A 23,769-nucleotide genomic window follows, 5' to 3' on the forward strand; every position below is an offset into this window, starting at 1 on the left:
CTTGATCCTGTACCCTTCCAAGAGTGTATATTTTGCACATTTTCCACCAGCCAACCAAGAAAGAGGCAAACAACCCTCCCTCAAGCTGAGCCCAGAGATGAAAATTAGAACCTAAATCGCTTATGTAAAGCAATACTGGCAAGAATGGGTGCTTAAAACTAGTTCAAACTAAACATTCTAAATTGTTTCATCAGACATCCGCAGGAGCTCTAATTTATTTTAATGCATGCATCTAGCAATTCTAGAAACAGCACATTTCAACAGTACTGCCAATATCAGCTATTTAGGCAAAGACAATTGAAAACTTCAACATAAAAATTTTAAAAGAAATTAAAATGAAATACTCTGTCTTCTGTACCTGGAGCTAACATAACTTCTGATTAGGGGGCAACTGGAATATCTTTTTGCGCTTTGGCTAGATATTGCAAATTTAAACAAAGCTGAAATTCTCAGGTAATACCAGGAGATGAAGAAAGACTTCATGGGACACAAATAGACATTTGTGCATGAAATGAGAAGAGATGGCACCACAGACTAAAAGCTGGATTCATTGTACCTATTTAAAATTTGATTTATTTCCTTAGGAAAAAAAACCCCCTCCAAAATCACTACTAATGACCTGATTCCACATTGAACTCTTGCCCTATCCCCTCTTGATAGATGCACTTGAGATCTGCTAAAGTTGATGGGATACAAATCAGTACAGATACTGCCCTGTGCAAAACTGAAACAAGCAGGAACACTGGAGGAATTCCCTTCACTACCTCCAGTACTGTATTGTGGTTTAACAAAATCAATGCTGCCAAACTGCTTCTACTTTGTTGGCTTTCAGATGTTTTACATTATCAATATATTTTCAGCATATGTTTTATTCTGTCATTGCTCACGATAAGTCTTTCACCTACTGCAGAACATGTCAGATTTCCTACTTATTGCATCCAAAGCTTCTAAACTCACCAGGATGGAAGTCTGTGCAGAACACTACTATGAGTGATATCAATAAACAAAGTCAGCATGCATAGTACAAGTCTAAAAAGTTTCGATTTTCAGTATCTGATACTACTTTAAAGATGATTTGTGAAGTCAATACATGAAGTCACTTTAATGTTTAATGAACATGCTGGAGTACAGTAATTTGAGATGTACTCAATTTGTGTAAGGGATTCCAAAACTTCATGTAAGCTATGGATATTTTATATTCTAGTAACACTCTTGATTTGTAAAGCTCCAGTACAAAATTATCAAAGTAGTAATTTGGATCTCTTTGTTTTCCAGTTTTTGCTGCATATTTAATTTGGGGGTTGACATGTACTGCTATCTGTATTTTTTTATATTATGTATTTAACCCATTCTGCTTTTCAGAGTGGTGGATGGCATGGTGGAGACTTTTTAAAGAAAACAATGGCTAACCTACTATTGCATTACTGAGTTATATATCAAGAAACTATACAGCTAAGGACTGGTTTTGTGTAACTATTTTATGATTTGCTACGAAAGTCAGCTAAAACTATGTTCTTAAGGAAGCAGTATAGGAATGACCACATTTGTGACTAAATAGCAGCCTTGTAACTAATCTAGTACATGGGGTAGCACAGTTGCCTTAACAGAAGAATAAATGGATACTTATTTCTGCTCAGGGGACTGGGAAAGCTGACAATCATCTGTTACCTAGTGTGACAGATATCCTGTTGCTTACCATATGTCTACTAATTTTTAATGTGCAGTCATGAAAAACGACTGTCTAGACCACATTTTCTTCCATACTATTATTTCACTCCAAGTTCACATGAGCAGCTTAAAGAAGGCACTTCATACTAAACAAAATAACTTCGATCATACTTAATTTACAATTACAGCACAAAACCCAAGGCACTTTAATAATATGGGTTTATTTGAGGGACTTCTCACTCCAGTGTGCTTTTTCTGACTTTCTGTAATCCCGTACCTCGTGACTGCTTTTATCTGTGAACTGCTCTTGTGCCGCCTGTGCTGAAATAGAGAAAGGAGTTGTGCTGGCAATTTTATTGATGTGTAGGTCAAGCAGTAGAGGTCATTAGCACTGAACTAGATCCCACCTGAAGAGAACAAAGGAATGAATGCACCCTATATAAAACCAACTTGCTCTATATTTCCTTAAATACAGTCCTTTAGGAAAAATATACTTCCAGCAGAATGAAAAAAGATATAGTTAAATAATGGACTCGATTTAGCAGAAGAACTAATGAAGAGGTGTCTGCATTCCCAGTCATTCCAATTCCAATGCTAGAACTCATCACCTTGTTAACTGGCGTAACATAATTTTTTAATTAAACTTATCACTGAAATGAGCTGCATTTAAAGTACTGCACAAGCAGTAACACTACGCAAAACCAGCTTTTACTGATAAAACTTAAACAACAGTAAGAATTATTACTTTTGAAATTTAATAGTATAAAATTTGAAGAAAACAGGCAGGGGAAGATTCAGGTACAGCTTTGTCAGGAAAGAAAAATAAAATATAAGTGTGTAACAGGATTAAAAAAAACAACCAACCAACACCCAAACCAAAACAAACAAAAAACCCCAACCAAAACCAACAAAACACAGACAAAACCAAACAAGCACAAACCCCCAAATCTCACCACACTCTGAGACTAATTGAAAATTATTATTGATTTCACATGAGAGGGATTACATAGCTCAAGAAAAAAGCCTGGCCTCCAAGTTACTGTGTCTTTGACTACAGCAAAGGGCATATTCTCCATGAAATGTCCTGGTCCCCAAGTCATCCAGACATGTGCAAATACAGGGACAAGGCACGTCCCACCACTATGGCTGCAGATCCGTGTGCCAGCCATGAAGCACCTCATGCAGCTCCCAGCCCCACAGTGTAGAAAAAGCCTCTGAGATTGAAGATGCCCAAGTAGTAAAGATGTCCAGATAGTAAAACATACAAGACAACTATTTTGCATAGGTGCAAGGAGGTTTCGTGTTGCATGTTTTAACTTCACATGGTTGCTTGGGTGCAGGCATATGTGTTTTTTCTGCATGACAGACATGTTCTCATTTCCTACAAAGGTTACAGAGGACAAGTTGAGCAGTTCTAAAGTTCATTCAACTCAATCTAGGATCCTGCCTTCACCACAAGAAAGGTGCATCTCCCTTCCCTGTCACTCCTGCTTCCCCTGTGTCAGGTCTACTCATTGCTTGATGTGAGGTGAGTTAGACTCATCTACTGGTCCAAATGAGAACTAATCCTTCAACTAAGACCAAAAGCTAACACCTTTTTTGCATAAACATTTTCAGTTTGAAAAGTGTTATACTGACTTAAAAATGATTATGAAAATGCAGGGATAGTTGGCCTGCAGTTCATCTGGACTACATACGTAAGTCAGTCATTTTCAAAGACTAAGAGCTCACTATATCTCTAGCCTAATGTGTTTAATTACACCACTGAAAACAAGCAACTACTCAGACGAACTTGTCTGAGACCTTGGTATCGACTGTCAACCTAGCATTTCTGTCTAGGTCAGAAGGACTTCATCATTCCAAAGAACTGGAAAGCTAAAGAAGCCTAGAAAGGGCAACAGATTAGCCACATAAGTTGCTTCACACAGTGATTTAGCACTGAATAATTTTGAAAGACAATTTTGCTTAATATTCCAAATGATACCGTCTCCTGACAGGATATTCTAATATTTTTTCTCTAATATAATGCTCTGTAGCTTGCAGCTTTATAGAAACAGTAATAAAGCTGATGAATTCTGCTCTTAGCTATACAACCTTTATGCCGCTCTAGACACTGACTTGAGTAATATTCCTACTGCTCTGTAAAAGCAAAAGGAAGAGATTAGGAAATGGGCACAAAGGTAGAATGAAGGTATTTAAATGAATTCTGACATTAGGAACAGGGACAAACTGTATTACTCAGCCAGGCTCAGAAGAAAAATCCACCAGGCACTTCCACAGAAAAATGATCTGTTCATTTATTACAATCACTATGCCCTGTATGAAAAGGGCAAGAACAAAGCCCAAAACAGTAACAGTTTTGAAAGCCATTTTCATCATTGGGATTGACTGAAGATGCATCATTGCTGCATTAAAGCCACCCCCAATCTCTAAAATACAGTAACAAGAAACCTAACAAGTTATCAAATAAGGCCCAATTAAATTGTAACTTGGAATTAAGTCACAGAGTTAGCAGTAAGGAATGAGTTCAAGTATGCTACCTGGTCAAAAGAGAACAAATTCCCCACAAAGACTATTTTAATTCCCAGTATTAAGTATCTGCCAAAGTGAAAGGGAATACTGTTGAAAAATAAATATTGACTAATATAGGACCAGTTTTTCTAGACTGAGGATCAAGGTACCGACAGCACAATACACAAACATGGCAGAAAATTGGAATACTGCACCTGCAAGAATCAAGCAATTGAAAGGTTTAACGGCAAAAGTCTACTTTGCAACTGTGTCTCTATTCATCCAAGTATCCCTCATGTATCTGATGAATTCCTTCAGAGATGAGATACCATGTCCACCATAGGTTAACACCTCATTTTCAGAAAAGTAAATTCAATCAAGATTACAGCCAGCCCGCTGCGCTGAAGCTGGGTGGGGGTCGGGGGAAGGGGAGGAGGGGATTTAAAAAAAAAAAAAAAAAAAAAAAAAAAAAATCGCACTGCATCAATACTGTGAGAATCTCTGGCACGTGCAAAGGCTTGTGTTCATGTATACAGGTAAATGTCTGTTTGACAATCGTTGAAATATTTGCACCATTAAAAAGGGCAAGATAACTTCCTGCTTCCTTCCCTTCAATTAGGTTTTCCCCACACATAAACTTTAGCCTTTACACCTACTGATGGCCTTGTAGGACCTGCTATTGGTGTTACTACAAGGTTACCTTTGAGGATAGGCTTGTATCCCAAGACACGCCAGGGGCTGCCATGTCAAAGCCGCTGCAGGACTTGCCCTTTCCTCACCTCCGCAGAGCAGCTTGTTGTACCCCAGTGTTCTCCAAGGCACAGCTCTGCAAAGCCACTCTGAAGCTTTCAAGCTGACAGGCAAAACCTCAGCAAAGAAAAACAGCTGACTGTACCAAAGGTCTTAAGGAAGCTAATGGAGTTCTCCACCCTTTCAGGCAATGAAATTGCATCCGGGAAATTAACGAGCAGAATATTTGACAGTACCATGACAGCGTAGTCCAATATTTTCTGAGGCAGGCTTCCATTACAGAAACAACAGATTATGCCAAAATTAAAGATGACTTAGGCCCCCAAAAAATCAAACTATCTAGGATACAGAAGCAACTTCTACCACAAGAGTAGCTGAAGTTTCTTACAATCTTGATCAACATTCGCGATACTTCATAACCCCGTCGGTATCAATCAAGTCTGTAAAATCTTACTCGAGTACAGGACACAGTTTTTCTCAAGACTGACTCAATTTTTTAATAAAGATTTAATGGTTCTTATAGGACCCTCTTGTTACAAATATGTATATTTCAAAAGAGTCTGAACCCACCTTTATTTTGATAACAAGCACATGTAACTTTTTGTATGTTTACGCAAAAAGCAGGTTTTCCTTCACAAATGGAACAATACTAATGTATCACATGAACAAAAGGAATGAAGAGACAGCTCCTAAAAATTATTTGCTAATAAGCAGTATCATTGTGAGCTCTCTTCACTAGCCAGTTCAAGCATTAGAGGTAATGCATATTTAGACAACTTGACCTACAACACATCAAGTTTATTGCCCTTCCTACTACCTCTCCAGTGATAATCCAGCACTGGTAGAAATGAACTACTGGCTAAGCATACCATTGCTGACTGAAAGATTTGGGATCCAGCTCCCTACTCACCTGGTTCTGCAGCACCCTACCACATTTAAATAAAACAGCTAGCAGTAACACCTCTGGTAAAGTTATTTATTAGAACAGTATATTTTTCTTGGTTACAAGAAAACTGTTTTTCAATAGAATCTTAGTAGGCAGGCACAGCAAATAGGAGAGTGAAGGAAATCCTTTAAATGATCAAAAGAATGTTAAACATATTTCCACTGGCAGTTGCATTGCAAAAAGCTAATTATTAACCAACAAAGATCTATGGTAGGTTTTCTCAGCAGGTAAAGTACTTGTAACCACTTGTAACTTGTAACCAAGGACTGAAACCACTGTTGAATATTGACCAATAATGGTAACGTTAAGCGAGAGTGATGAAATCAGCACAAAAGTTAGGGCACTGACATGCCTCTAGACTGGATCTAGAGACCTGGTTTGACCTCTCACGACCCTCAGCATTAACACAGAGAAAGAACAAAGTATCACCATTGCAATATGAACCTGCAATGTGGATGAAAAAATGCAGCATGCATTTGAGTAACAGCATTTTAAGGCGTGGAAATATTCCTCAAGGCCATCAGTAATTAGAAAAAAATAATGATTTAGGGAGGATTTTTTTTTAGTTTTAAATTTCACCCTCATGACTGTTTTTTTATTTCCTCTATTTGTCTAGCTATCATATCTGTGGAATGATAAACACAGTCCAAACAGCTGAGCCTTCACCACATGCCCTCAAATAGTTCTGTCTGGATATGGCTCCAGCTGGTCAAGTTATTTTCAGCAAAGGTCATCAAGTTCTGAAGTCCATTAGGAAGCAAGAAAAACAAAAAAATCCAAGTATTTGTCGGTTTTATATCTATTGCAGCTGTCAAGGCATGATTATTCTAAAAAAGATGTTTGATAAGCAGCCTGAATTGAAGTGTCAACATAAGCCCATGCTTACGGAGAAATATATTTTGTTGTTGTTATAGCTTGTTGTCCTTTTCCTGTAAAATCCATATCCATAGCTAAATTTATGACCTAATTCAGAAATGAGATAATTCTCGTGCAGGTCATTATGGTGAGAAATATCCTATTTACAAAAACTGAAAGCTGGTTGAAGTGGAGGTCTTGATATCGCAGATTTTGAGGTATGACACATCAGCTTAATCCTCCATACTCTGACTGTACCTACACCTCTTCCAATTGTGTGCAAATATAGTGTGAAGCTTTATACACAGTTAATCTAACATGCATCTAGTAAATATGCACTTGGATTTTGAAATGTAGTTATGCCTCACACATTGCCTAGAAAAAATTGAGTGCTGTATTTATTCCACATAAACTGCTTCAAATTAATAGTAAAACCAAAACCACGCTAGCTTCACTTGATCAATATACCCTGGACTCATCCTGTAGGGATGAAAAGATGAGTACTTTAAATTCCTTGCTCATTCCCGGCACAGAAGAGGCCATGGTCAGACTGGAAGACCATGCGGTCTCATCTCAGGAGATACTGCTTTGTCAGCAGAGAAGTGTTTAACTGACATAGACCAAATTGCTATTCTATGGTAAACCGTGCATGACCATTATTTGCCTGGATTAGACTGAAGCTAGCAATCTAGACATATATATATATGCGCTATCATTTTTTTGGTCTGATTGCTTCCCCACACCTTGTCTACAGTCAAAACATTTATTAATTAAAATACTACAATCTATGGTTAGTAATTTCCTTAGTCTCTAATTCAAAACAACGTGATTGTTCTATGCAGAAAATAATCACACAGTGACTTTTATTACTGTCAGCACGAAAGGGAATAACAGCATGAAATGGAAGAAGCTGTCAAAGAACTGACTGAAAAACTAAGGTTTGACATGTCACAGTTCACATTAGTAGCACAGCTATATATAAAGGGCCAAGCCATCTATCATGATCTAAACTGAACTGAATGGTCTTGCACTGCATTTTGAGCTCTTTCTCTTTATTTGTCCACTTGCCCAAAGCAGGACAGTGATTTTTCATGGTTATGCTAGTGATCCTGGTATTAATAGCACTAGTAGCTCTCTGTGCCAGGGCTACCATCACTGCTTCATTACACTTGGTACTGTCCAAACAAGTGCATATCAGTTTTCTTTGTTCTTTATAGCAGTGACAGATAGGATGGGCTTTTCCTTAACTGTATGTTACTACGAATTTCCAGGAATAATTTCTATCAGTTTCATGTATGGGATATGAAAATTTCTGTATCATTTGAATGCCAGAATCAGTGCATTTCCATTGATTTAGAAGTGCATTCAGGAGATATTATCATGATTGCTCATTACATAATTTAATGAAAAGTTAATCTATTAAATCAGTTTTCTTTACTGCTCTGAGTTTTCAGAAAGGAATGTACAAGTGTTAAATGTTACAGTGTGTAACTCATGCAATGGAACATTAAAGTTATTCACAATAATTGTGAAATTACACAGTGATAACAACAGAGAAAGGACTACACATCTGCTTAAGATACTGTTGTTAGAAAGAGGGGGAAAAAAATGGAAGGTTTACACACAGAAAGGTTATTGCCAGAAGAATCAATGAATAGATGAGGTACATGCACTTCATGCAGGATGTTGCATTTTCTAAATTCTGTTGAGATTTCCTCTTCTATTAGCTGTAGAACACAGCCTGCCACTGCTATGCCTGATAACGCACTTGGATATAACATCTCATAACATGTCATTCACAAGGATGCATGAGAGCACCAAGTGCGAAACAGTGACAAAGCCAACAAAAACTGAGTATAACAACTCCATCAGTTCAACAAAACACAAAGTATCATTCAGTGCCTACTGTGCCAGAATCAGAGGTGCTACTAATGAAGGGTCCAGAGTTTTAAATTTATTAAGTGATTCATTCTAATATTATTACCGTTGTGTAACAGATGGGAAAGATGTTCTCTTTGCAGAAAAAGATGCTCTTTTCAAAACCTGCCTCATTCCTACTTGGTGAGGAGCATGTGATTAAGAGAAATGCATCTTTGACTGCAGAAACAAAAATAATCCTGAAACCTCAAAAGGAAAACAAATTTAGAAGTTCTCTATCAGTTTAAACTTTTTTCTTAATCTAAATGGAGCAATTTATGCAAAAACCTAAAGAAAGTATTTTGAGTTCACAAGAAACAAGGGAATAACATTTAAAATAACTTAAAATATACTACCTACCACTTAGTGTGATTCTCTCCAAAAAACATTTTGTCCATATCCTATAGATTTTGTCAGTGTTTATTAATCTTCAAAGATCAGACTAAACATTGTGTCATGTAATTTTTGACCAGATAGACAGAGGTTTTAAACACTGAATACTCAAGTATTCTGCAAATGCATAGTAGCAGCAGTTTGTGACAGTTCCATAGGCCCAGACATGTACGTGAATCTTTTAAAGAATAAGAACAACCTTTTTCCAGGTCATTCTGGTTTGCCAGATAATTGACAGACAAGTTATTAAATGCAATGAATAAACATTTTGTAATAAGTAGTTCAACCGACTGACTCAAACGTCTTTCAAACTTGCACTGTTGTGTTTGCTGGCTTGTAAAGGCCTTCCTCAAAGGAGCCCAGATTTCCATTGGAAACAATCCTCCAACCCTAAATAAATGTTTTGGTCAAGCATATACTATTGCTAAGCATGGAACAGACTTCTAAATTTAGAGTTTTATTTTGACACTACTGCTTTTCATTTTACCTGGACCGAAAGAATAAAAAGATCTGAAAATTTAACAAAAGCATACTCCTTATCCAATGTCACGTAATAACAGTACTTTCAATCTGAAGTAAGTTGACAAGTTTTGTTCAAATTCTAATTAGAAGTCAGCTATTTGTTCATGTCAGCTGTTCTACCCATTCCTTATTACTACCATATATATCTTAATACATATCTAGACAGAAACAAATGTTTCTTGACCAGTCATTTGGTTATACAAGCAAATATTTGGCACATCTCACTACAGAAATTTAGGCATTTTAAGTCATTTGGAAGAGGCTTCCAAGATCACAGGAAGACAGATCAACACCATGCTGACCTGCCGCCTGTCACTTAAGCGTTTTGCTAGAAAACCACCATGCAGTCAGCTGCTACAAAGCAAGAAACCACATAATTATTTCCATGTCAGTGGATTTATGTTTATCCTATTTACATAAAGGAGAGAAATCAGATAGGGGTGGGGAGGCCAGTGTACAGCAACCTTTGCCACTAGCATATACAAACTTCACAGGACATCAAGTTCTGGAGTTTAATGTAATTCAGTAAGGCACATTTGCAGTACATCTCTACACTCTTTAGGAGTTCAGACATGTTTGCCTAGTTACATTCGTTGACACTGTTGACTCCAAGCTTTTTTTTCTTTCTTAAAATGGGCAGCTGATGAAGGTGCTTTTCAGAAGCATCACCCTTAAGACAAAATTGAATTCCAGTTCAAACAGTAGATTAAACTGTACAACTGCTGAATCTTAATAATGCATATTTCATTTCATGTAAAGTCATTACCATAAAATGTTTTGTGGGAACGTGTTACCATTGGTTACTCCAAGAGGTATCCGTACAAAGTGGTAATCTAGCTTTAAATACTCAGTTCTTACATTATAGGTAGTCTTCTAGAAACCTGCCTCCAGATACAGTTGGGACATACTTTTAGGTAGATTTTTCAGAAGCTTTTAATATTAGCTTAATTCTGCTTCCAGAAGTCTAAGGTCATTTTTAATCACTGTTTCTGTCACAGGCAAAACCAATGTCTTTCAGCACATCAGAATGTCCCCAGACTTTAAGCCATAGCATCCAAGCTTTTTGTTTAACACACACACACCCCTCATTATCCTCATTTTTAACAATACCTCCAATCTGGTATATCCCCAGTCTGAGGCTAATGCAATGAAGAGGTGCCTGTATGATGGCCTTTTAATCAGATTAATTTCTTCTATCACCAGGTCTTGCTCTACAGTTTTATTCTCACTTTTAATCTTACTTTTGGCCTGATCTGTAACATCAGAAATATCAGCCATTAGCTTCCCTTTTTAGCACTGGAAAGCTTCGTGCAGGACCCAGGAGGGCGCAGAAGCCAAAAGGTGATTTAGCACCATCTAGAGATCCAATGGACCTCTGACAGCAAGTTCCAACTGCCTTTATTTGTCTAACCATCACTGTGGAAGGATCAACTAGCTAATTCTATATATTGAAGGCTATGAAAACTATTGAAAAAGAGTACTGAAAGACTAAGCGTTATCAAGACAGAGGAATTGGCTCTCCAAGTCAACTGCCCCTTCACATGAGCAACATAGTTTATCTTCCCTTTCATGCCTCCTCTGCTTCCTTTCCTCCAAGGAAGTAAATAAGATAATAGTATCTTATTAGATATATACTATTTATCTCTGCTGTTCTCACTTCTACTTCCTTTGACTTTGGAGAAGAAATCCGCTGCTTTCCAGAAGATCCAGAGACCTGACAGAGATTCAGGGTCACACATACAGTTCTGCTGTATCTGGTGCACCTCACCTCTCAGTTCACTCAGGTCCACTGAGATGAATCACACAAATGAGTGAATCCCGTACAGGTGCCTCATGGAGCACTTCCAAAGTTGAGAGGCTTCTTGCACACAGGAACTTGTTGCTCACACTTTTAGCTTCAAAAGAATAGAGCTGCTACTACATGTGTCACCTGTTATTTTTGCACAAACCAGGGAAGATATGCATGCTAAGAGACTCTGTTGTACCAAGTTAATTCCTTTTTAAATGCATTTATCCTAAATGATCTTTTTTATAGGGAACAAAAAAAACCTTTCTGTGGAACAATTCATTAGAATTCTCAAGCATGGAAGCAGCCTAAGTGCTCAAGCTGCCTCTAGCAGTAAAGATGACGCAGACTTCTAAACAGCATTAAACATTTAGGGACATAAGCCACTAATATACAGAGAGAAATGCAGTCTTACATACAAACATAAGCAAGTAATGCCTTATGTGAGCCACCTTGAAAACAGATTAAAACATACTTCTTAGACATATGGTTAAGTGCTTACTTAGGAAGAGACAGTGCATAAGCACGCTTTTCCCTTTAAAGTACAAGCACACAGATGGCTAAACAGGAAAATCCTCTATATATCATGCAACTTTATTACCAAATCAGTATTTTTCAAACTCAAACACAAGTTAGAGTCAAATGAAACTCAAAGCTCAAGGCAGAAGTGAAAACTAAACTATTCCTGTGTGTTTCATAAGCAAAAAAATACGTCTTTTTGACTATCAACTTTTACTTAAAAACAAATAACCAACAAAAACAAACCATGGAAAATGAATACTTTTGAGGTAGCAGAATCTAAAAAAAAATATCTCAAAAGGGATTTTTGTAGAAAGGTGAAGCAACAAAAAGCTTGGACAGTTAAAATTACAGTTAGAGTTAGTAATCCAGGCAGAAGATGCGCATTGCTATACTCGATTATTAATGAAGTGATTCATTTTCCCCTCTTCCCCCAAACTGCAGATCAAGGGTGATGAGCAAAAGCTACTGTGAGAATCTGGGAATCCTGCCAGTTCCTAGTTCATTTGGATCTATCAAAAGGTCAGAGCACAGCCTAAGCCCTGGGGCCATCGTTGGTTACAGCAGACAGCAACTAGCCAGGATGCCATAAAAATTGCAGCCCTCTAAAGCAGCTACTTACATACGGAATCACACCACGAACTTTTTCCAGAGCTATCTATTGCCATCTGAGAACAGCCCATGGCCAGGTAAGCCCAGTGCAGACACACTCATAGGTCTCACATAAGAATACACATGCTCTCAAGCACCTCCAATTTGATATATCCCCAGTCTGAGGCTAATGCAATGAAGATGTGCCTGTATGATGGCCTTTTATTCAGATTAATTTCCTCTATCATCAGGTCTTGCTCTACAGTTTTCAAAACATTGTTTTCTTCTCCAGCATTGTCACATATTAAACCCACACAGTTTCAACATATTTCTATGATCTGCTGTTAAAATCCTGCCACTTTGGAATTCTGTTTATGGATCAGAATCCCATATAGAACAGACACCACAAAATCCTGTTGCCATCAATAAGTGAATTGAACTTGGACCACACAGCGGAAGCAATATTGACACATTGTGACTAAACAGCATATTATTTTAAGATCTTTATCAGCATGAAGTTTTTGCCAAGAAATTCAAGCTATGACCATCTATTACTTCTCAAAGTAACAGTTCAGTAATATCACACATTGTTTGGAAAACACTTATACTGGCAAGAAAGAAACATTTTCTGAGACACACAGACCAAATAATTCCATCATAAAATGCTTATAGATACAGTTACCTCTCACCCCTCTATTTGAGCTCACAAAGACAATAAGGAGGGAACACATTAATGTAACCTAAATTGTTCTGAGCAAGACACAAAGAATTACAAACAGTGTTAGGCCATTCCAGACTTAATGATATGGTCCCAGGGAACCCATCAAATAAAATGAAAAATTAAAATAAGAAAGTTTATTTTTTCAATGTATTTGACACCACCTTTGGGAAGTGAACAAAGACACACTGTCAAAAGCAGAAACCTGCACAAAATGTTACTGTTTGTTCCTCATGAATGCAGAGGTATACTTACTCAATGAAAGAAATTCCACTGCACTCCTGAGATTTCCTCCCTTTAGTTCAATTTTGTGCCAAGTTCACTCAGCTTAAATTTGGGTTGTGTTAACATGCCAGATACAAGTTCCTGTAAGTCAGCTCTGTTACTCAGTTAAAAATCAGGTGTCAAGCAAAAACCTGGTCTTATATAGTAACTTCAAAGTTACATGAATTAAAAAAATGACCATTAATAGATCATCCTTGGCCCTTACTTTGCAAAATTCAAGCATTGCTTTTAACTGAAAAAACTTGGTAAATATTTTGTTTATTTTGCAGCCCTATTTTGTGTAGTTTCTCTTCCAGCTATGTCTTTTGGACATGTTAAGGGATCACAAATTTTTACATTGCTCAAACAGTAACCACAGTATGGCCTTTAAAGTGATTTAAGTTCCTTCATAAACCTCAGCTTCTTCTGAAGTAAGTCTCAGGTGACAAATTCTTTTTATATGAAAACCATCAATGTTAAGACAAGTATTCACTAGAGTGTGGTCAAAAGAACTTAGGAAGTACAAGGACAGGGTGACTGATCTGAAAGACCAGGGAAGAAGATTTATGTGTGACAGTAAGACAGGAATGGGGAAGACCTTAAATCAAGAGGAACATACTTTTAATTAAAAAGGAGAGGGGAAAAAGAATAGAAACTGTTTCATTTGAAACAAAGTACCAAAAGTCCAACGTTACATTATTGGTATCTGCTACTATAAGGAAGAACAAGCAGAATTAGATTCATGATTCTCAAATATCAGAATAAAACATTACTTCAAACATTACAACTGAACCAGACTTGGTTTACTTTTTCTGAAAAACTGCTAAAGAAAATTCCTGATTTTTTTACACAAAATTGTGTATTTTTAACAAAAAGATATGCTATATGAAATGCATACATACACTTCAGATTTTCTCTTTTTATCCAAAAATAAGATGGAAAGCCTCTTACTAAAACTTAAAAGAACTGGAAAGCCCCCAAACAGTTTTCTTGTAAAAGCAGTGATCTAATTTTTCTTCCTATGAAAACATAATGCATAACTACTGCTTTACATTAAATGTACAACTACTTTTAAATACAATGTGGATTTCCAATACATTTGTGAAATAAACTAGCATTATGCTAGCAAAGCTAGCAAAGCTGCAAAAGGAGCTATGCAGAACCAGGGTATGCAATACATCTATACACAGTAATTGTGGTAAACCAAAGCACCACAGCATATGTGGTGAGATGGACTAGGTATATATAGACTGCCATTTAATGCTAGACAATTGCTTAGAACAGACACAGCACTAAGCAAAAAATCTTTTGCTTTTCTGAGATTTTCTTCATTTTAATCACAACGAAGAATAAAAATAGAAGGCAGTGGACAAAACTTGGTTTTGTTTGGGTTGTACTCAGTTAACACTTCATAATCAAAGAAAAAAATATTTGTTTCAAGCAGTACAATCAAAACCTGAAGAAACTCAAAGTCACAAATATCTTTAATAGAACTATTACAGAATGATATTATCAAATTAAAGACTACTAACAAGCATGTTTACTGCCCTAGGAAATAGGAACGTCACCAAGAAAAATACATCATTGCATCAATAACATGAACCTATTTTATCTACACAAGATGAAATCAGCAAGCAATGAGACATGAATGAATTGCTGGGAAAGTTTATTTTTAAACTCTGACTTGGCATAGAATATACTTTGCAATACAAATTCTGAAGTTAATTAATTAAATTCAGAACATTTAAACAGGTAAATAATTTCCAGACAGAACAATCACCAATTTTGCTTTAAAACATTTAATGATAAACAATTAAAACCCCACTTATATCAAAATACCATACAGAATCACAGGTACTATTTTGAAGTTTGTAAAAGCAGCACAGTAATAACGTCTTTGCAGATTAGTCTTAGTACTTCATACAGAGCATGCAGCAGAACTAGCAAACAGAAGCTGATTTTCTCTGAACACTAATTAGAAACTCAAGAATGTGAGTCATAAGAGCAGGAAGAAAGACAAATCCTTAAGAAAAATACAACTTACCAGACAGACAAGTTTAGCTGTGTCTCAAATGCAGAAATTTCTGTATATGTAGATCTTGTTTATTTAGCCCTTTATGAAGGTTTCTCTCAAGAAATTAATTTAACTCACGTGTAAGAGTCTGCAAAAGAAAAAGAGAAAGAATCTGAGCTACTGGCTGATGTTTTTGTTCTAAGAACATTTGAGCTATTTTCAGCAGCAATGGGTTTGCCTACAATCGAAATGAAAATGCAGTACGGAAAAACCAGCCTCCCAATCGAAGCTGAAAAAAAAAAAAAAAAAATCAAAAAAATCAGGAAATCCATAGCAAAAAACTTTGTTCATTGTCCAAATTTTTATTTAAAGAAACAGAGCAGGGAACAACCAGTGTGGATAATGAACGAAAAAACTATTAAAAGGAAATCTGGGACCTTGAAGACTATTACCTGTAGCTCAGGAAATTAACCACCAGGGATATGTTTTTATGTGAAAAACACATTCTGAGTTTTATCTTCTCTGAAGATGCTTTGCCTTCTTTACACAAGGGCTCATCTGAGATGGAAGTACTTCTATATGCATTTAAGTGCATCATGTCTGGCTGGTATACAGATTTGAGGACAGGACAAATCAGTTTACCAAGAATGAAGCCAGTACTTTCTTTCTAGTCTGTATCTCACATTTGCAGTTTCAGCATCAGTGCTATTTTGGAAGGTTAGTGACCTGAAGCTACTGGCACTCCAGTTTTTCTGCCAAGGCCATTCAGTGAGATGATACAGATCCCCCCTGCCCTTTTCTGCTGTATCCCCAACCAGCCAGCTTACCCTCTCATAACGTAAAAATAGTGAGAAATGTAAAGTATCAAAACAAATCAATGACTATAGGAAAAGACCCCAAAAAATCTTGATGGGTACCTAAAAGCTAATTACTTCGAAGTTTCAGACAATACAGGTAAGCCAAGTCAGTACCACCATTGTTATTTAACCTCTCACAGCAACTTCTGGTACAGGAAGAAGCTTCCAAGATGTTCCTCTGTGTATCTCAGCAATTCTCAAAGGCACAACTTACTTTGCTTCAACAAAACAACTTTTCATATGTGTCCGCATTGTTATGCACTGCCACTGAAAAACTTGCTACTTTGGTTCAATGAGAAGTGATCAGATTTGAAGTTACTCTCTAAACCTACAATAGCCTGGTGTGGAAAAATTAGAAAATGTTTCAATATCTATTACATTTCCAATCAAGTCTACTTAAGCACACTAATTTGAGCATGTTTTAGAACACCACAGGTCACCTTAATTTCTGGTTTATTTGTGAACAGTAACTATTTGAGAGTTATACTGACACATGAAACAGGATGCCAGACACACAGGCTATTTAGTAAACTATTAAAATAGTAAAACAATACTCATTGTTAAAAACAAGCACAAAAAGCATACTTGTTCCAGAAGACTCAAATTAAAAAACATTAGCTATAATACACTTACAATAATAATGAAAAAGCTGATGAGTGTGAAAATATAGCACAAATTCTTTCTGGATTAGCTCAGAAGCATCCCTTCCATTAGATCCCAACTATTTTTAGTGATACTGTAGTTAAAAGCAGCTACAACAAAAAGCACAGCCCCACAAACTCTAAATATAATACCGGCCCATTAAATTAATCATCATTGCTGCTTTATTCTAAAAGGCTAGTTTAGGACTACTACTTTTCACAAAACTAGTTCACATAAGTTAAAAAGCTCAGTTTATACTTGAGATCCCTGAATAAAGACATTAAAGGACTCGAATAGCTTATATTTCAGACAATGTATGAATGTGTGAATTACAGCCAGCTTGAGAGCTGTAATGGTCAGGTGGAACATGCAGCATAGTTTGTAAATAGATACAAGACCCATATGTACCAGACCACTAGTGTCAGATGCTACATTACCTTGCTATACATAATGCTTTCATCTGATGGTTACAGGCTAAAAATTGACAAGTATCTGTATGCCAAATACTAATACTTTGCAAATATGAAAATAGAAGAATATGTTAAAATCATTATTAGCAGTATCAGTGTACTACTGCATTAATACAATACACAATGCTTTGCACTGCAGCATTTATTTTCTGAAGCATTTTCTCAGAAGGCAGATTTACCATTAACTGATTTACCATCAGCGCCTAACCCATTTTGGTACCCGCTTCTTCATACACTCTGCAACTGTTTTGTGTAAATAATAATTTACCTATCAGTATTTTTAGTGCTTACTAAACATGACAAAAGTGCTGTTTTGGTATATACTAAGATGTGCTTTCAGTACTGATATAAATTAGATTTTTTTATCTACACAAAACATTACATGTCATAAATATAATATCATCAAGGTCTCAAAGAGAAATATAACTGTATGTTTATTAGTAAAGCAGAAAAATATGTCACTACTACCAGGACGATGACCTTATGCTTTCCAGAGACTGATGATTAATTGTATCTCTCATTTTGTGGCTATCAGCAACACTAAAATCAAGCGTTTAATTTCTTTAGTGGCACACTGCAGTGTGATTTAATCAATGATTAGTATTAAGCAATTTAAACATTACCAAGAAGTACACAGTTCACGCTGCTCATGTAGGTACTTGGTACAAGTTTCCAAGAGCTCCATGACCAGATGCTACAGGACAGAGTTCTAATAAACCAGAAGAAAGAATCCTGATAGCTGAGAGATACAGAAAATTGTTCAACACGCTGACAGACAAAAGAGCTGCATACCAGCTCCACTATATAATCTCCAAAATGAGTATTTCCCAGATTACAGGAAAAAATCTCCAGAAAGACAGGAGTGAAGCTACCACCCACATGCTTTGTCCTGGACTTTAGCTAGTCTTGCAAATGTCTTAGACACATACGATCCTGAAGGATCTTACAAATAAGAATGAAACTTTTTTCAGTGTCTCAGATGTGCTTTCAGTAGCTTCCACTGCTGAAATGCAATGGAGCTAGAAAGAATTGTGGCCATTCTCTTGGACAGGATGGATTACCTCTTTACACATAGATCATATAAACCATTACTTGTGGTTGTTCCTACATAATGTAAAATAAATGAAAAACGCATGGACATATGTGATAACTGAACCTAAAGCCAGGCATGCCCATCTTCAGGCAAATGCATCATATGCTTATAAAGCCAAGGAATGAAAATAGATTTGAAAAAATTAATCTCCAGTGATATCAAGTTTAATTTAGAAATTTCAGCTAGATGTTATTAATGTATTAAAAGTTCTTGCTCTCCCCCCCTATCATTAAATATGCTGTGCATTCTAGCGAGGTTACTTCTAAATACATCTTGATGCCCTATGTCAGCATGCATGCCTCAGCCTCATGTAGTAGCGGTAGCTTAAGAATTATCATATGAGAATGACAGCAAATATACCAATGTCTACAAATATCCATGCAGTTTTCTTTAGTTGGATATGTATCAAAAAGGTACTTTGGAAATCTTATAGACCACCATATGAAAAAGAACTCCTGAAAAACCTTTAACATTAAAAAACCCACAGAAGCAATACCTGAGTTTCAGTCTCTACTACAGTTTCATTAGAGCTACACATTGAAAAAGGTGGATAGTCTACTGAAAAACAAAGTGACTCAGGCTTTCAGAACACAGAATTCAACATTGCTAGGAAGAATAGGTAGGCAGCCAAGTTACTGTGATAGTTACATCTGATGCTTTTTCCTAACCCTAAAGAATATGAGTTATCTCAATGAACTACGCATGGTGATTATGTTAAAATACTTCAAAAATTCTCCCAGCGTCGCTACAGAGCAGTCTTGCTCTTGTGTATGTATCTTTCCCAGTACATATGGCAATAGAATCATTGGTCAAGAGATTTCAAGAAGCGGGAAATTATCTACATCCCTGAGGGACAATAAATTGCAACTTGCGTGAATAGTACAGAAGTAACACACACAGCATTTATCACTGCTTTGAGGTTTCATAATTCCCGTATTGAAGCTCTGGCTGAAGAACTCATCTTTTACAAAACTTTCAAAGGAGAGTGAAGTTTCTTGAAGACCATACAATGTAATTATTTTTTTTTCTCTCCTCCCCCCCCGCATTGTTCTATTAGTATATTAGTTTCCCACATAATCAATTCTGTTCTCTAGTATCTCAGTACATCCCAAAGTAGCTCTCCACATTAAAAAAGCAGAGTGCTCCACCCTGTCTAAAGAGGGTTTTTTTTTTTCTCTCATTTCATTCAAACAAGGTGGATGGCCCACCTCACTAGTATCATTAGGTAATAATAAAGTTATTACATTTTTCTCTTTATGTTTGTTATAGGAGTGTTTCATCCCTATAAACTCATTAGAAAAACCTGGAAACTAGGAAGGAAGACCAAAAAGAAGCAGCTTGGAATTGTAGGGTTTTTTGGCTTGTGTTCCTCAGAAAGCACTCAAGAGCCAGCCAAGAGTTATCAGGCAATCTCTGATCCAGCAGAGTATCCAAGAAGCCTTCTGAATTTGTTACAAAAGTGTTTTACTGATAACTCTCACACATTTGAAAGACATGCATCAAGACATCAAATATAAAGAATCATGCCTTCAGTTCATTAACACAAACTGATGTTTGTGCAAAATGGCAGATGTTTGATGTAGAGTTACCTCTGCTGTTGTTCTCTAGAACAGTAGATCTGCATTCTCTTTAAAAGACACCGTCTGTGTTTAGCTATATTCAGTTCTTATATTTTACTTCGGAATTTGTTAAGTCTGCTTCTCTCCTCCCCTCCCATAATAAAATTTTGCCTGGTGACAGAAGTAAAATTATATAACACTGAAACCCCTAGCCAGGTTTTTGTGAAAGACATTTTGTATATAAGAAGCTCTGCCATCACAGTAAGCTGAGTTTACCACACAATTTAAATTTGCTTTTCAGGAATCTTGATGTATCTATTACAAGAACTTTTACAAAAGCTACAAAGTGCCACTGACGGTCTTTATGATTAGATGTTTCTGAAGATGTAAAAGGCTCTGACACAGAGTCAGCATCTATGGATTTGTCACCTTCTCTACACTTCTTTGACATCTAATATACTAAAACAAAACCATCATAAGATGCTTATCAAGTCAATATCTCTCTGGAAAATTAATCTATTTCCTAAATAGAAGGTGGAAAGAAGGCTAATACCAGACTTTCTGCCAGTCACCTTTGGCAATACAGGATTGAATTTCATTGCTGCAGGTTTAGTTTGATATCCAAGGACTCAAAACCAGCATTCTGTCAGTCATTGAAATGGTTATATTTTTAGTATGTTTAAGAACAGCATTATATACTATAGAATCCTTTAAAAATTACAATACCTTTAACTGAGCACCAAATAAATACATTAAAGCATAAGGAGACTCTCAAGCCTGAAGTGAAATCACATGCATCAAAAAACCCCCAGCTATTAAAAACATATTAGCTAAATATTTAAACCCTCTTGGTCATCTATTGTAACCAATTCCAATACTTACACCAATTTCATACAACTGGCAGCAAACCACAGAACTGCTCTCCTTATTATGTGAAAAGCAACTACAGCCACTGCAGAAATCAGTATGAAGCTGGACCAAGAGAATGATACGCCTGCTGAGAGCACTATTTTGCTAATAAAACCAACTTACTTTGCTCCAAGAGTAAAGAGTTAAAAACATATGGGGAAATCAATACGAAAAAGCCTTTTCAGGAAATGGAGAACAGAAGCTTATTGTTTATCACGCTCTTGATACACACCACTAGCCCATTGTTTCAAGAACTTTGTACAAGGTTGTCTTTCAGACCAATTATCTGCTAGAATGTGTTCAGCTACTGTGTAAGATTTTGAGGGTTTTTTTGGAAGGGTGTTGGGGACATTAAGGAGTAGGGTTTCCCTAAAAGCCTAAACCCTAGGCCTGTAAACAAGCTAGCACTCTAAACCTGCAATACTTATTGTGACTTACCAACTCCAATGACTGGGTTTGTTGAATGAGCTGCTCAAAATGATTTTTGAGCCTAAATCCAAAGTGACAATCTTTAAAATACCAGTTTTAAATAAACCCAAATTCCTAAGCATCCATATATCCTTCAACAGTAAAGTTCCAAGACAGCTAAAACTCTCCTGCTGGACCAAACAAGAGGTGTCTCACGTTGATGAAACAACTTTGGTGACAGTGGTCACACACAAACTTTGGTTTTATCAACCTTGCCACTGAGGCACAAACATCAATAAGATGTTCTCAGGTTATTTTCACTATTCACAAAAATCATGGAAGATGGTGTTACCCCACCACATTTTATTTTTTTAAAAACACTGTACTGATGGATGTTAAAACATATGCCACAGATACTGAAAAGCTGGATTAAATTTCCAGAAGGATTTACAGTCACATCTCCTGCTTTGCTGACACAGAATAGTAAGCATCAAGCTACTGTCTGGACTTTTGAGGACACAGGCCCATCTTTCCCAGAGTAATTAAAGACTTAATGTGGCTCACAGAGCAAGAGTCTGACTCTCTTTAGTCTAATAAAGAGAATTTACCTAGGAGAAAGGAAAATTTGAGGGACTGCCTCTCCTCCAGTTACTCTGAAATATTAACACCTGAACAATATACTCTTAAATATTAACACCTTCCAACAGTTTGCCATGGATAAGACTGAGTCCCCTTCTCAGGGGAGAACTGCCATCCCTAGGCTCTGAGGCTATGCAGGCTCCTGTGCACAGCCGCCCTGCTCAGCCTCAGACTAGGTCCATGCAAAGCAAAAGAAATTCACAGAAGAAACAGAAGTCCCAGTTCCCTCCTTTCACTTCACATGGCTTTATGTTCCAGAGCACAGAAGGCCTAATGCTATTCTGCTCTTTCTTAAATCACCAGATTATGGCCAAGCCAGCTTTACACCTCCGCACTCTGTATTGAATTTCTGTTCCAATTACCATGACTAAATCCACAAAGGAATTTAGGCTTCTCAATAATTAACACAATGGTGTTCAGCCAATTTGCTATGCTGCCAATTTAGTAAAGAAAAAATATGGATCTATATGAATAACAGTCCTTAGATTTACCAATCAAATAATTTTAACATTTTCTGCTACTTGTAGCCCAGAGGGTAGGGGATAGCAGACCTACCACAACTGAAGCTTTCAGGCACTGAAGCCCAGGGTGAAGGGAATGGTACTGGTCACCTCAACTGAGTACAAAACCTCTTGAGAAGCCAAACAACAGGTAAAAGCAGTGTAGAGAACTATCTTTCCTTAAGTGTTCCTTTAGTCAGTCTATACATTTTGCTACTACTATCCACTTAACTGAAAACACAACCTAAAGACATAAGCAACTGTGCAAAGCTTTAAATGCATCCACCTACAGGTAGATAACACTTCAGCATTTTAGAATAAAAGGTAAGACTGGTAGTCTGTTATTTTTCTGGTATCTTTTGGGGTTTATTTTTTGTCCAAGAGACTGATCTCAAAGGCAATATTTGGTTTTTAGCAAGATCCAACATTTGCATTTGGGTTTCCCACCTCCAATTGCAACATAGGATATTAATATCATAAATAAAGCTAAAGTCAGCCAAAGCTCATTAGATACAATTGCTTCAGCAAACTCTCAGTTTGCTCCTCACAATTTCGCACAATTGTGACAGTTATCAGTCCTTCAGGCTGCAAAGAAGATAGTTATTTCAAGAGCTCACGTACATGCCACCAGTGGACTCAAGTCATTTGCAGCTATACTGCCTCCATCTTTGCCCATCTTCATGTTGCTTATTGGTAGGAAAAGGTGCTGCCAAAATGCCTGAGCCTACCAAGTCAGCTCCTGCTCCCAACAACAACTCCAAGAATGCTGTCACCAAAACCCAAGAGAAGGGCTACAAGCAGTATAAGAACAGCAGAGTTACTGCATCCATCAATACAAGGTGCTGAAGCAGATCCGTTGCAAGACTTGTATCTTAACCAAGGCCTTGGGCATCACGAAAACCTTTTTCAACGACATTACTGAATGTACCACTGGAAAAGTATGTCATCTGGCACGTCACAAGGAATGCTTGACCATCAGTTCCTGACAGGTGGAATCTGCCATGCACTAGGAGTTGCCCAAAGAGTTGGCCAAGCATGCCATGCCCAAGGGCACCAAGGCTATCAGGCAAATATGGTAGCTCCAAGACTGAAAGTGTGCTTTTGCCCGAGAACTTGTGGCTACTGGTGGATGAAAAACTGGACACGAGCCAGCAATGTGCGCTTGCAGCCCACCTGGAGTACTGCATCTAGCTCTGAAGCCCTCAGTACAGGAAAGACATGGACCTGTTGGAGAGGGT

At 37.1% G+C, this 23,769-nt stretch overlaps 1 protein-coding gene and 1 pseudogene across 16 annotated transcripts in view; one reads left to right on the forward strand and one right to left on the reverse strand.

Moving 5' to 3' along the window:
• Positions 1-23,769, reverse strand: part of LOC135988609 (sorbin and SH3 domain-containing protein 2-like) — a 158,212-nt gene that overhangs the window by 119,065 nt on the left and 15,378 nt on the right. For all 16 annotated transcript variants that reach the window (XM_065634698.1, XM_065634692.1, XM_065634687.1 and 13 more), the window contains exon 2: positions 15,485-15,602. The gene's annotated coding sequence lies outside the window, so the exon portion shown is untranslated. The remainder of the gene's footprint in view (positions 1-15,484; positions 15,603-23,769) is intronic.
• LOC135988723 (histone H2B 1/2/3/4/6-like) lies at positions 23,246-23,610 on the forward strand (annotated as a pseudogene).

The sequence above is a fragment of the Caloenas nicobarica genome, chromosome 4 (genome assembly GCF_036013445.1).
Source record: "Caloenas nicobarica isolate bCalNic1 chromosome 4, bCalNic1.hap1, whole genome shotgun sequence".
In the NCBI taxonomy this organism is placed as follows: domain Eukaryota; kingdom Metazoa; phylum Chordata; class Aves; order Columbiformes; family Columbidae; genus Caloenas; species Caloenas nicobarica.